The sequence below is a fragment of the Haliotis rubra genome, unplaced genomic scaffold (assembly GCF_003918875.1).
Source record: "Haliotis rubra isolate DU_JTF1 unplaced genomic scaffold, ASM391887v1 Scf2084, whole genome shotgun sequence".
NCBI classification, from domain to species: Eukaryota; Metazoa; Mollusca; class Gastropoda; order Lepetellida; family Haliotidae; genus Haliotis; species Haliotis rubra.
The window spans coordinates 38,296-50,094 of NW_025766097.1; the positions used below are offsets into that span (position 1 = coordinate 38,296).

The 11,799-nt window shown below is 40.7% G+C and overlaps 1 long non-coding RNA gene across 1 annotated transcript; it reads right to left on the reverse strand.

Annotated features, from left to right (window-relative positions):
- Window positions 1-443: 443 nt before the first annotated feature.
- On the reverse strand, window positions 444-7,855 carry LOC124276379. The gene is made up of 3 exons (XR_006898532.1): window positions 7,704-7,855; window positions 4,061-4,157; window positions 444-599 (listed from the first exon to the last, which is right to left on the reverse strand). It is a non-coding gene; the product is annotated as an uncharacterized LOC124276379 (long non-coding RNA).
- Window positions 7,856-11,799: the final 3,944 nt, after the last annotated feature.

The window sequence follows — 11,799 nt, forward strand, 5'->3', positions numbered from 1 at the left end:
TTACTGTACAAAATATCATTTTACTTTATTTAAAATATCGCTACCGACTATGTGACGTTTAAACAAAATGGCCCGACTGGATTTTTAAAATCAGTGAAACATATTCTGACAAGCTTAAAAGTGCTATAAAATGTTCAATTATGATTAAATTGAGTGTGCAAACGATGTATAGAATAGTTTAAATAAAGCAGTGAAAACTGGTAAGATAAATGTGTACATAGTGAACGAAAAAAACAGCTAATCGAACAGTCTTCGAATCCCGGCACTGCATGCGTCATATTATGACGTCATATGATTGTTAGCGACACAGCTTCTCGGCGGAGAGTTTGGCGGTTAACGTGGCAGTGGGTAATAATTTGTTCCAGTTGTCACCCTCCTGGGAGGGGTGACACGGAAACTTGATAAGATACGACGTCATCCTGTGGGGATCATGACAGATACAATTTTCTCATGACAGCTTTATTTCAAGAGGCGCGTTTCTTCAGTCGATCTTCACCTTCGCCTTACACTATTGAAACCAGCAGATAACTCTCCTGTCCTGGTCGTCATAGAAATGGAAACCACACTCTTGTAGACCACGTGATGTCCAGCAGTCATTGCTGTTAACACAATATGGTATCAAATAGAATGGGTAGAATGGGCAGATATACTGCCTGCATTTGCTAGACACATTAAGGTATCAAACTGAACTAAACTATATATACTGGTACTGGAATAAAGTAACTGTGCATTATTTGATGTTATGCCATTTTTAATGCCAAAAGATGGTAACATGAATTATAGTGTTTTCCTTAATCACTGTTTAACTGCTGACAGGATAATATCGAATCCGTATGATTTGCCACCAGGCATCATGACATGCCATTGGAGAGATTTTGTGTCAAAAGTCAGTTCACAAATTCAGTATGGTGTGTGTCACCATTGGCGTTCATGCAGGCTTAACAGCTAAGACACTAAGTGATTGAAGAAAGCTTGGGAAATGCTGTTCCATGTCTGAACCAACACTTGTCTCAATTCATCTGACGACAATGGCTGATTCTGGGCTTGACATAAACGTCGATAGGGGACTGGTAACAGATGGCCAGGAGAGTACCTGATCACAACACGAGCGACGGACAATATCCCTGTATGGCACACCTGCCAGCTTACCATTGACAATGACAAGTTGTATTCGATCATAAGATGTGACCCTTCCCCATACCATAACGCTATCGCCACTGGCGACTTTGAGCAACGCACGCGTCAGCATACCGATCACCTCGTCGTCTGTACACCCTTGCTCTGCCATCTGAGCTGTCCAGATCAAGTCTCGACTCTTCAGTGAACAAAACAGCACTTATCTTGTTTCCTTGTACCGAAGATGCTGTCGACACCAGGCAAGTTGTGCCTATCGGTGACGTTGGAGCAAAATTGGATGTATTGCAGGCCGTCGGGGCCGAATGTTGTGCACTCTCAGTCGGTTTCGTAAAATCGTGGAACAGATTGGGCGTAAGCCAGGAATTATTGAGCAGTCAAACTGGCAGTCTGGAATCGATGCCTTAGATGCGTCAGCCGAATGTGGTTGCCTTGCTGACATGACGTCACGACGACCTCTTCAGCACAGATCCCCAACACCGCTTACTCGTCTCCTTTACATGGATGACATCGAGCTCCTTGTCAAAGGAGATACCACTTTAAAGGAATAAGTTCTCATTGTCGAGTCCTTTTCTAATGATATTGGCATGACATTTGGACTCGACAAATGTAATACTCTTCATTTGAAACGTGGCAAGGCAGTTAATAGTGGATCGGTCAGGTTACAAGGGGGAGGAGTTATTGAGCATCTTGTGGAAGATCAGGCCTACACCTATCCTGGAATGCAAGTTCGAGACAAGCTCCAGAATGCCCAGATTCAAGACAAACTTACACTTACAAGTGCAAATCACGTTTAAAGAAAATCTGGAGCTCAGAGCTAAATGCTCGAAACAAGGTCAAAGCCACCAATACTTTTTCTGTGCCAGTCCTTTCATATTCCTTTGGAGTAGTTGATTGGACAAAACAAGACATACAGAGTCTTGACCGTCTGACCAGAAGGATCATGTCTGATAACAGAGCCCACCACCCTCGTTCTTCTCTTAACCGTTTATACATGCCAATCAATTCTGGAGGTCGGTGTTTGATTAATGTGGAGGCTCTTCATGAAATAATTTTATTGTGTACTTTTGCACATATCTTTATCAGATGATCCTCTAGTGATGCATGTGAAGATTCATGATGAAAGCAAGGAATTCCACAGCTATTTTAAGCGTGCCAAGGTTGTTTGACAGAATCTGAGATTTGAGGTTGATTTTGTTGATGGCGATGTACTGCTGGACGGTACAGTGATGGGAGTAAACCAGGTGAAGTCCTTTACCAAGTCTGCCCAGAGTCGGTCTTTTGTGGAGAAGCTTTCTGAGAAGCCATTGCATCGTGTGTACATGCAGTGTGTTGAACAGAATAGCAATCCCACCGACCCCTTCGCCTGGATGAAGTCGGCTGGTCTTAAATGTGAAACTGAGGGCTTCCTTTTTTGCTGCTCAGGACCAGTCACTTCCCACTCGCAATCGCCTAAATGTGACTTTTAAAGAAAATATCAATATGAAATGTCGACTTTGCAATGAATTCACAGAGACTGTCCAACACCTTGTCAGTGGATGCCCTTCCTTGGCACAAACAGCATATCTTAAACGACATAATGGCATGGCTCGTTGCTTTTACTACCGTCTCCGACATGCCTGTGGCTTTGACTCCGAGGTCCATCCATGGTACGACCCTGAACATGTCCAGGGCGTCATGAAAAATGACGCTTTCAAACTTCAGTGGAATAGTCCCATATACAGCCTCAGAAGAATTCCAGCCAACAAACCTGATCTTGTCCTTTTTGATAAAGCCAATGAATTTATTTATATCATTGAATTTTCTGTCCCTTTTGACAGCAATGTGATTGGCAAGATTCAGGAAAAGCATGATAAATATGCGGAGTTCGCCTTTGAAATGTCTCGCTTGCATCCCATGTACACTGTCGCCAGGCTCCCCATTGTTCTTGGTGCCCTTGGTTTGGTACCTTCTGATCTCTTGGCGCAGATCAGGAGAGTGCCCGGGTTCTCCACCGGGAGTACAGCCCTTCTGACACTCTGGGTAATGCAGAAGGCTGCATTTTTGGGGAGCCTTCATATTCTCCGGAAAGTTCTTGGTGGGTTCGACTAGGCAGCGTTTCCTGGGAGAAGTCCCATTCGCTGTCTGGGCTGCGTGTAGAGGGGGCGAGGGCGCTGAGCTGATGATGAGCCTTACCAGCCTGACTGTGCCCTCTCTGCAGCATACTATCTTTAATCTGTAAAACATAATAATGGAGCAAAATCTATTCTTCAATTTTCAATATCCAGTGTGTGAACTTCAGGTGTCAACAGCTTCACTGTGCACAAGCAGACGTGCCATGTGTGATACACGGCATCAAATTGCATGCAAAGTTCTTTGCTATATGTTTAATAATGGTTTACTTTATAATTTTTTCAAATAACGTTTATCTTATTCAATTTTAAGTTACGCACCAGTAACGTTTTTCCCGTTATTGGCTATTTATAAAACGCCTGTATCTATGCACGTTTTATTACAGTGTGGGCCCAGACTGTCAGTGTGGCTCTAAAAGGTTAGCAGTCATATGACTTATCCACCGAGTACCCACTCACTGCTTGTGGACAGCGGCAATTCTGAACAAACTCAGTTGCCTAGGGTGAGACCACCTGTGTCACATATGCCTTACTGTGGGGCAGGACTGAAGTCCTAGAAACGTTTAGGAGTCAAGCTGCCAAACTCGTTCTCCCATCCAAGAACCAACGTTGCTTAACTTCAACTGATATGTAACCTGGACTCTATGCACAAAGACCACACACCACCACGACACCAGATATATGTCTCCCTAGCTTGACACAATGAGGTGTAAAACAGAAAACTCAAAACATAATGTCGGCCTTGTCAACACACAACATGTAAAGATTTGTTTTCAATGTGTTTAAAGAGATGTGAGAGCGATTGCTATACTTACAAGCACCTGGCCTGTGGGTGGAGAGGACACACCTCATATGTCGGACAGTTGGACACGTGTGTCATGGCAACAGGCTCCCCCCACGCCATTGTCAGACCTTAGATGGAACATAACACCATGCATTTGGATGTCGATAGTATCTAATAGTATCAGATGTACATAGAGATAATGTAAAATGTTTGTTTTCCTCCTATATAACAACTGTGTACAGTGTAGCAGTGAGACATTAGCCCCAGCCTTGCTCCCTTCTGCCGTATCTGTTTCTGTGTGCACATGACAGAGGTAAAACTAGATAATGTAAAATGTTTGTTTTCCTCCTATATAACAACTGTGTACAGTGTAGCAATGAGACATTAGCCCCAGTCTGGGTCCCTCCTACCGTATCTGTTTCTGTGTGCACATGGCAGGGGTAAAACAAGATAATGTAAAATGTTCGTTTTTCTCCTATATAACAACTGTGTACGATGTAGCAGTGAGACATTAGCCCCAGCCTTGCTCCCTCCTACCGTATCTGTTTCTGTGTGCACATGGCAGAGGTAAAACAAGATAATGTAAAATGTTTGTTTTTCTCCTATATAACAACTGTGTACAGTGTAGCAGTGAGACATTAGCCCCAGCCTTGCTCCCTCCTACCGTATCTGTTTCTGTGTGCACATGGCAGGGGTAAAACAAGATAATGTAAAATGTTCGTTTTTCTCCTATATAACAACTGTGTACAGTGTAGCAGTGAGACATTAGCCCCAGCCTTGCTCCCTCCTACCGTATCTGTTTCTGTGTGCACATGGCAGAGGTAAAACAAGATAATGTAAAATGTTTGTTTTTCTCCTATGTAACAAATGTGTACAGAGAAACAGTGAGACATTAGCCCCAGCCTTGCTCCCTCCTACCGTATCTGTTTCTGTGTGCACACGGCAGAGGCAAAACAAGATAATGTAAAATGTTTGTTTTTCTCCTATGTAACAAATGTGTACGATGTAGCAGTGAGACATTAGCCCCAGCCTTGCTCCCTCCTACCGTATCTGTTTCTGTGTGCACATGGCAGGGGTAAAACAAGCCAACGTGGCCAGGAAACTAAGGTTAATCCAATATTGTGCAATAGCAATCAAACATGCAGTCAAGTCCCTTCCACTGATGTAACCTCCAGAGCTTGAAATATAGACCACCTGTTGGACCGCCTCATGTGTTTCCTATTCAGATCTAAGCCTACAGATTCAGGGTGACAAGAAACTCTTCAATGCTGCATGAGTGAGTGAGTGGGTTATTACTTAACGTCACATCGGCAATATCTCAGCCATATCGTGACGAAAACATTTTATACACTATAAAGCAAAGCTGCATGACAAAAGGGATGATTTCAGCTTTCCAACAGTCAACCTCCCTTCACGTGGAGCAATACACAAACAGCTCCAGCCTTTGGTGTTAAGGTTTCACAACAAGTGAGGTACAATCGTGAAAAATCTTTTACCAGCTTTTCAAGGAGAGTCATTCTGCTCTTGCCCAGGGTTACGATATTCAAGGCCTCACTAAGACTTCATTGACAGTGGCAAAAATGATGTCCCATGTAATTTTCTTTTTGACTTGTACCATATGTTTTTACCTGCTCTCATCATTACTTAGGGGTGATTCATAAACACTGTGGTCTTAGTGTAGACACCTCGTGGTGGGGATTTTGTCGCTGCTTTACTTCTGTTCGACAATGATAAATAGTAGACAATATAGCCTTTATACCACAATAGTAGACAATGTAGCCTTTATACCCCAACAGTAGACAATGTAGCCTTTATACCACAATAGTTCACAATGTAGCCTTTATACCACAATAGTAGACAATGTAGCCTTTATACCACAATAGTAGACACTATAACCTTTATACCACAATAGTAGACAATGTAGCCTTTATACCACAATAGTAGACAATGTAGCCTTTATACCACAATAGTAGACAATATAACCTGTATACCACAATAGTAGACAATGTAGCCTTTATACCCCAATAGTAGACAATATAGCCTTTATACCACAATAGTAGACAATATAGCCTTTATACCACAATAGTAGACAATATAGCCTTTATACCACAATAGTAGACAATATAGCCTTTATACCACAATAGTAGACAATATAGCCTTTATACCACAATAGTAGACAATGTAGCCTTTATACCACAACAGTAGACAATATAGCCTTTATACCACAATAGTAGACAATATAGCATTTATACCACAATAGTAGACAATGAAGCCTTTATACCACAATAGTAGACAATATAACATTTATACCACAATAGTAGACAATATAGCCTTTATACCACAATAGTAGACAATGAAGCCTTTATACCACAATAGTAGACAATATAGCCTTTATACCACACTAGCAGACAATATAGCATTTATACCACAATAGTAGACAATGAAGCCTTTATACCACACTAGTAGACAATGAAGCCTTTATACCACAATAGTAGACAATATAGCCTTATACCACAATAGTAGACAATATAGCCTTTATACCACAATAGTAGACAATATAGCCTTATACCACAATAGTAGACAATATAGCCTTTATACCACACTAGCAGACAATGCAGCATTTATACCACAATAGTAGACAATGAATCCTTTATACCACAATAGTAGACAATATAGCCTTTATACCACAATAGTAGACAATATAGCCTTCATACCACAATAGTAGACAATATAGCCTTTATACCACAATAGTAGACAATGAAGCCTTTATACCACAATAGTAGACAATGAAGCCTTTATACCACAACAGTAGACAATATAGCATTTATACCACAATAGTAGACGATGAAGCCTTTATACCACAATAGTAGACAATGAAGCCTTTATACCACAATAGTAGACAATATAACATTTATACCACAATAGTAGACATTATAGCCTTGATACCACAATAGTAGACAATGAGGCCTTTATACCTCAATAGTAGACAATATAGCCTTTATACCACACTAGCAGACAATATAGCATTGATACCACAATAGTAGACAATGAAGCCTTTATACCACACTAGTAGACAATGCAGCCTTTATTCCAAAATAGTAGACAATGAATCCTTTATACCACAATAGTAGACAATATAGCCTTTATACCACAATAGTAGACAATGAGGCCTTTATGTCATAATAGTATACAATGAAGCCTTTATACCACAATAGTAGATAATATAGCCTTTATACCACAATAGTAGACAATATAGCCTTATACCACAATAGTAGACAATATAGCCTTTATACCACAATAGTAGACAATATAGCCTTTATACCACACTAGCAGACAATATAGCATTTATACCACAATAGTAGACAATGAAGCCTTTATACCACACTAGTAGACAATGCAGCATTTATACCAAAATAGTAGACAATGAATCCTTTATACCACAATAGTAGACAATATAGCCTTTATATCACAATAGTAGACAATATAGCCTTGATACCTCAATAGTAGACAACACAAGTATGTCAATATTTGTGTTGTATTGTGTTGTCATTGAAAGGTTAGTAAAGGTGAGTTAATACATCACTTACGCATTGCACATCACGGAAATGCTGCGAACATTCTTTAAATGTCTAACATGGTCTGTAACCCATCTATTGAGCTTAAATCCAACTTACTGAACACGACAAGCAGAATTATTCGCAAATCCATAATGAGGTGTTGCTGTGTCTGTTGTCTACAGAAAGTGACACAACGTTAGAGAGAGCGTCCAGGTGTCCCCAAACAAGTCAGGCCTGTCTCGATAAGGAAGGTAGGGTGTAACCAGAACAACTGCCAGTTATCTGTAATCATTTACTGCAAGTGTGTGTACATGACCGACAGCTAGTGTTCACAGTGTTATGACCATGCAGAGTATGGGACTAGTACCACCTGACAGAGCAGGAACAGCAATGACATCACAACATTCATGCTACCCTGTGATTCTCAGGTCGCATGTCTCATCACTGCTTTCATATATCCAAGTGAGCGAGTGAGTTTAGTTTTACGCCACACTCAGCAATATTCCAGCTATATGGTGGCGGTCTGTAAATAATCAAGAATGGATCAGACAAACCCATGATGAACAGCATGAGCATCGATCCTCGCAATTGGGATACGATGACATGTGTCAACAAAGTCAGCGCACTGACCATCCGATCCCGTTAGTCGCCTCTTACGACAAGCATGGGTTACTGAAGACCAATTTTAACCCGGATTTTCACGGGTTTCATATATCCAAATCATAACCGCGAATAGTCAGTACAAATGGACAAAAATGTCTCGAGGCTGACTGTATAATTATATTCCAGGGAATAGCATTGTTCACATAAGGTGAAATCCAGTGAAATTACCAACAGAACTCGTTTGAACTAATCTAAACTCAGAATAGATCCCTGTGGAACACAAAACGTCTACCAACATCTGAGTGGTGGAACTCTGACGGATTTAACCCTCTTAACCACTTCTGTGAGACCTTTTGTCAGTCTGGTTTGTTCTACTGAAGCTGCCCAATATCAACTTGAACTGCTGGCATTATCTCGTCTCTTGCCACTGATATAACAGGGTGTTCACGAACAACACAGGCCGTGATTTAGTGTGAAGCATTTTCTGTAAACAGTAGTCAGAACAAACGCTCTAAACCCTGCATGTCGCGGGTCCTCGCCGACGATATGATAATGAGGACTGAGGCGACGATGATAGTGTAAAAAAGGCTTTATTGTCCATCAGATAGATAACAACAATGTACAATGCCACAGAGCGTATAAAATATTAACATTAAAAAGTAACATTTTTATCATATTTGATATAATGATAAAATGTATGTATAATGTACATGGAACCCCAACGGTCCTTTCACTCGCAATCTTACTTACATGATGTCGTGCTGAACAATGTCTAGTGATAGAGTACAGTATTCACGACTCTTACTGTTTAGATTCTGCAATCGCGTCAGCTATTCCAATAATAACGGTTTATCATACCGAAAGCAGATAGAGAAGCGTACATATATGTAACATATATATCACAGTGATGTCAGCAAATGATCAAACGAGGAACAAAAAACGTTCTCCCTCAGCTGGGAGAGGAGACGCGGACGTAAAAGGGCATGATAAAGCGGGATACTCTTGCATGACATTCAACACACGTCAATTCAATAATAATGACATACAATAATAGAAATAATAATCAGTGGCATCCTAATACAGTCTAAGTCAGGTAATACAATCAATGTGTGGTACAACAGGGTTTGTACGGTAACTGCTTACAGAAACATTATACAAATAATACAACATTTCCTTGAGTAACTACGGTACTGATAAATAACATAATCTCACGTATAAATTAACCATCAACAACAATTGCAGAGGACAATTACGGAGAGACGTGCTTGACAATTCAATTACAGCATGTAGTGCCTGATTCGATAACTACTCGATTTATGACTATTACGGTCTGTCGCACTTAATGCAGTAACTACGGTAAGGATTTACGACTATTACGGTCTGTTGCGTTTAATGCAGTAACTACAGTAGGGATTTACGACTATTACGGTCTGTCGCGCTTAATGCAGTAACTACAGTAGGAATTTATGACTATTACGGTCTGTCGCGCTTAATGCAGTAACTACAGTAGGGATTTACGACTATTACGGTCTGTCGTCCAGTAATGCAAATTCAGTAACTACAGTAGGGATTTACGACTATTACGGTCTGTCGCGCTTAATGCAGTAACTACAGTAGGAATTTATGACTATTACGGTCTGTCGCGCTTAATGCAGTAACTACAGTAGGGATTTACGACTATTACGGTATGTCGTGCTAAATGCAGTAACTACAGTAGGGATTTACAACTATTACGGTCTGTCGCGCTTAATGCAGTAGCTACAGTAATTTACAGCTATTACGGTCTGTCGCGCTTAATGCAGTAACTACAGTAGGAATTTATTACTATTACGGTCTGTCGCGCTTAATGCAGTAACTACAGTAGGAATTTATGATGAATTCTACAACGCCACAAGATCAAAGGTTTCTCAATTATTAGAATCAGAATCTTTTCAGCACATTGCAGCCCTGAAAGAACAAGTTACCCGGAGTGAAGTCAGCAGCATAGTTAAGAACCTCAAGAAGTCAAAAGCTCCTGGAGATGACAATGTACAAAACGAACACATCATCTATGGTGGACAAACTTTAACAGCATATATAGTAAATCTGTTCAATGGAATGCTAAAGCTCGGTTTTATTCCAAATCGTTGTAAGTCAGGAATAATTATTCCTATCCACAAGGGGGGCAACAAACCAAAGAACGATCCCGGAAATTATCGTCCAATAACCCTGCTCCCTGTCATTTATAAGCTCTTTGAGAAACTTTTGCACAACAGACTAACATCCTGGCTCACGCTAAACAACTTCACAATTCCAAATCAGCAACAACAGGGTTACCAAAGGGGAATCGGATGCATGACTGCAGAGTTCAACCTAACGGAATCAATATGTCATAATCTTGAATTAGGAAGCAAAGTTTATACATCATTTTTAGACAATAAAAGAGCTTTTGATACAGTGTGGCACAACGGCCTGTTTCTGAAGCTGTATCAACTTGGCATTACAGGGCAATCCTGGAGAATCCTTATCAACGCATACACCAACCTCGAGAGTTCAGTCTTTGTAAATGGCATTCAGTCTAGACTCTTCCCCGTACACCAAGGTGTAAGACAAGGCGGTGTGTTGTCCACTCTCTTATATCTCATTTTCACTGATGAACTTCTTGACGAACTTGAGGCATCAAGATGTGGTGTGAATGTTATTGATCTTAAACTTGGAAATCCAACATTGGCTGATGACATCACCCTACTTGCAATCACACCAGAGACCCTGCAGACCCTCTTGGATATTGTGTCGAAGTATTCACAGAAGTGGAGGTATGAACTTAACCCCTCCAAATGCCACGTAATTGTGTTTGGGTCCAAAGCTGGTCACTCCTCAACCTTGTGACCTGTGCAACACTGTGCACACTGACCTACTGAGACACGTGATGTTATCATGTAACCATCTGAGGGACCATTATGAGAACTTCTGGTCAGTCATCACAGACAGATTCCCACTTCAATTGACAGTGACTCTAAGTAGCACTGACGACGAGTCTCTCCTTCAGCACCTGATCGGACGACCTTGTGATGCAATATCTGACTCTGATTGCAGTGACCTATTCTATGACCTAAGTGCATCATTTGTAATGAAAATCATGGCCACCTACCAAAGAGAGCTTTCAATTCACAATTATGAACAGTGAGAGGCATTATGCAGATGCCACAGACATATGAATGATACTTTATCCGTGATATTATACATGTTCCAATATGTTTGCAATTCCTAATCAAACCAACTCCTTAACTACTAACATCTCTTTTTGAAAACATGTAAATGTCCATCTACTGTCCAAATTTGTAAATATCTTCACAATAATCTCCTAATGGAGGAAATAAAGATTATGATGATGATGATGAAATACATGCATTTAGCAAGTGCGGTAAACGGCGCGAAGTGCTCAGATTTGACCTATGCCGTCGGACGCTCTAACCACTACACCAAGGAGGCGGTGCGTATCTGTTGTAAATATTATTTGATCGGCGGACTATCGTAAAATACGGAATAACTGACCTACATACCAATTCATCTTTGCTAGAAATGATTGTATAAACTCTCGGAAATGTTTTTGTGAATAGGGTACTGGAAT